At 33.0% G+C, this 4,212-nt stretch overlaps 1 pseudogene; it reads left to right on the forward strand.

Annotated features, from left to right (window-relative positions):
* The first annotated feature begins 2,589 nt into the window (after positions 1-2,589).
* On the forward strand, positions 2,590-3,278 carry LOC141492263 (glyceraldehyde-3-phosphate dehydrogenase-like; annotated as a pseudogene).
* The last annotated feature ends 934 nt before the right edge of the window (positions 3,279-4,212 follow it).

A 4,212-nucleotide genomic window follows, 5' to 3' on the forward strand; every position in this document is an offset into this window, starting at 1 on the left:
TCTCGAACATGAATAATGCATTAAACTATACAAAATAATTCATTGAAACAGTTATTCTGATATTGTACCGTTCCTGGTGAAATCAACTAAAGTTTAATTTCTCTAACTAAATTGGCATATATCATCATAACCAAAATTTCTTTTTGAAAATTATCAAAAAATATGGTAACAAGTTTCTTCAAATGTGGTCTGCATTTGTAATTTTGAGCAAATAATATATGGCAGCTTCCAGAACTGTTATGGCACTTGTAATGGGGATTTTGAGGATTTAACTTCAGACTAAGCACCTGTATTTTGAATCAGAAGCTGATAGAATAATCTTTGCTATGTGTTGTGGCTGTAGCTGCTGTTATCATCATTATTGTTAATTATCATTATAATGTTTGGTGAACTCAGGTGCTTACTAAAGAGTACTTGAACACAGATTGGAAGTGTATTTGGAAAAAAGAAAGCTTCTTCCTTTCTTCAATCAATCAATCAATCAATCAACATTTATTAAGCATCCACTATGGGTCAGGCACTATGCTTGACTTTCTCTATATGAAATATGCCTTTTTTATTTAAAAGCCATTTCAATACTTGTCAATGACAAGAAACTTTTGGTATGCTATACAGATCGTTTAAAAACATGAAAAGATTTTATCCTATAAAAGGCATTTTGAAAACATGTTTATAATAAGTTTATCTGTGTAAATCAATAATTCTAAGTGAAAAAAGGCATTCATGGAATTCTCAGTGAACTTGGTTTTTAACCTACATCTAAATACTGTATTTTGTAGACTTCGCACTATAATAGTAATTTGTATATTCCTAATCTGGTAGATAAATAGATGGAAGATACATAGATAGATAGATAGATAGATAGATAGATAGATAGATAGATAGATAGATAGATAGATAGATTCAATCTGAATATTAGTAAGTCATAGTGTATCTAGAGTATTAGACTAATAATAAAGTTCTGATTTCAAGTCTTGTCCCATTTCTATGACCCTGAACATTTAGCTTTCTTAGATCTCTCATATGAACTGTGTGTGACATGATATAGAACCTTCCAAGTTCACGTTGGTCTAATCACAGTCAGATACACTGTACATTTACTCAGACCTAGAGATGTCATTTTAAAAGTTCTCCTTGATTATGAAGAACAGATAACTAACCAGATGACGTTGTAATAGGGATTCTTAACTTTTATTTTGTCAAAAAGTAAGGAAGCTCAAGAACTTTCCAGAATAAAGTATTCAAATGCACAAATCAAAATTCATACAATTACAAAGGTAAGCAAATATATTGAAACACAATTTTCAAAGTAATTATCATGTTGTTGTTGATGATGGTGATGCTCACAAATAACAATTTAAGCCTCCAAGAAGATAGTTTACTTTCTTAGTTGTTACTTGGGGTAGATGATCTTTAAGATGTTATCCACAATATTGACTGAAGTAGTCCTTGGTTATCTGATAGTTTGCTCTGAGTACCAAAAATGTTGGATAGAAGATACACTTATGAATATAGAAAAAAAATAGTTAAATACTTATCTTTGATCAAATTTAGTAAAATAAATTATTGGTTTTGAAATCAATTATATTGTATTAAAATAATATAGAGGAAAAAAATATGACACAATTGCAGAAGAGGAAAATGATGAAGAAAAAAATTACCTAACATTCTCTTTATCACAAACTCATAGGTGGTTCTCATGTCACAGCCAATAATATCTTCCCTGTTCACCTTCAAGGGGAGATTTCTGCGGATTCAACTTTTCAACACAGCTGGGAAGTGTAAAGAGGAGATTTATGTGGATAAAGTTAATTTGGCACATATGCTACCCCATGCTGTATACTCTGTATGTTTTTTGTTGGCTCTAAAATAGCTCTGGTGCTATCATTGAGGCTTCAGGTATGTAAAGGAATAAAATCCTCTGATTTTGTTCACATCTCTGAAAAACATAAAACTAAAGTGATGATTAGAATGTCTTTTTATTTGAATATTAGCAACATACCTGCATGGTTCATTCTTCCTCTCCCTTCTCTTCTTGTTCAAATATACTCTTGTTCTAATGCCTAGACATGAGGAAGGACAAGTAATGTTACTTACAAGGGTCAACTCAAATGTGCACAAATCTATGCCTATTATTCTCTCTCCTTATTATGACTTAATATGATTAGGAAAGCAAATTTTAAAAAAGTAGTAGTACATCTTTGATCATAATTAGATTGATGTCAAAATTTAAATTATGGAGCTCTTCTCTCAAAGTCACTGCCAGAATCCACTTCTTCAGTCAGTTGCATTCCTGAAAAAAGATGGTGAAGGTCAAAATCAATGAATTTGTCATATCTGGTGCCTGGAGAACAGGGCTGTTTTCAACTTAGGCAGTGTAGACATTGTGTTCATAAATGATCCCTTCATTGACCTCAACTGCATGGTTTATATATTTCAATTTGATTGCACCCATATGGGACTAAGAATAGAAAGTTGGTGATCAACGAAAAAGTCATTACCATATTCCAGGAGTGGAATCCCACCAGTATTAAATGAGGAGATGCTGGAGGCAAGTATGCTGTAAAATAACCGGTGTCTTTTACCACCATGAAAAGAAAAACTGGGGCTCACTTGAAGACTAGGACCAACAAGGTCATTATCGCTGCCCCTTCTTCTGGTGTCCTAATGTTCATGATGAGACTGAAATATGATAATTCCCTTAAGATTGTCAGTAATGCCTCCTGTACTATCAACCACCTGATCCTCTCTGCCAAGGTCATTCATGACAACATTGGTATTTTTTAAATACTTATGACCACAATGCATGTCATTACTGCTCCCCAGAAGGGAGTAGATGGCCCCTCTGGCAATCTGTGGCATGAAGGGTGTGCTACTGTCCAAAACATCATCCATGATTCCACTAATTCTGCTAAGGCTGTAAGCAAAGTCACACCTGAGCTAAATGGAAAGCTTACAGGCATGGTCTTCCAAGTTCCTACTCCTAATGTATCTGTGGTGGATCTAACCTGCCTCCTAGAGAATTCTGCCAAATATGATAATATCAAGAAAGTGGTGAAATAAACAACAAAGAGACCCCAAATGGCATCTTGGGCTACAGAGAAGACCAGATTGTATCCTGTGACATTAACAGTGATACCCATTCTCCTATCTTTGATACTCATGCTGGTATTGCCCTCAATGAACATTTTGTCAAACTTACTTCCTGATTTGAGAATGAGTACAATTATAGCATGCATGTGGTAGCTGTCATGTTTTACATAGACTCCAAGGAATAAAGAGGAAAGTCATGGATAGATCTTCATTTCCGAGCAAAATAGAAATTTCTCCACTGGCAAAGGCACATTCCTAACATGTTCCTATACTGGTGTTCCCAGTCCCCATTCACAGCCCTGTCCTAAAGAACCATCAATAATGCCAACATATTCAGTGCAAAAAAATTATCACTGTGAGTATTTTCCTGAGATGAAAGTAGAGTCTACATTTAGTAAATTCAATTCAACTCAATTGGATGTACATTATTATTCTATCCTCATCTCCATTATTAAAAGTTTAATTATCTAATACAACAACAACAAACTTATTTGGTACTTTAGTATTTGTATTGTATTTTACAAATATTAATTAATTATTGTATTCTCACAACAATCCTGTTAGGTAATTACAATTATTGCCCATTCTACAAAAGATGAAACTGAAAGAAGTAGAGGTCACATAGGTAGCAAATGGATAGTGAGACTTATTTTCAGATTTTTCTGACTACAAGTTAATGTACAGTAAAATTATTAATGGGAAATGACTTAAAAGGTTACCTCATCCAGAGAACAGAAATATTTTAATAGAAAAGCACAAATAATTTAAGTCAGTGGGTTAATTGAGTTACTTGAATATGGATAGATAATATGATGATTGGTTAAGTTTGCACAGGTCTCTTTTTGCAGTAAAAGTAGAAATTGAAATGAGTATAAAACTATTTAGTCATTTCTCATGTAAAGTATCTGACATAATGAAATACAAAATGAAAAATATACCTAGTATATCTGGAGTTCTTGACTATGTTGTCATCACTGACCTCTTTAATAGACTGGAATCCTGTGAACCAACTCTCATTAATATTTTTTGAATGCATGAGATAAAATACAAAGGATTACAAGGGAAACCAATTATTATTGAAATAATAATATGATATAGTAGTGTATTTTCTTCTTTACT

This window comes from Macrotis lagotis, chromosome 6 (genome assembly GCF_037893015.1).
Source record: "Macrotis lagotis isolate mMagLag1 chromosome 6, bilby.v1.9.chrom.fasta, whole genome shotgun sequence".
Lineage (NCBI taxonomy): Eukaryota > Metazoa > Chordata > Mammalia > Peramelemorphia > Peramelidae > Macrotis > Macrotis lagotis.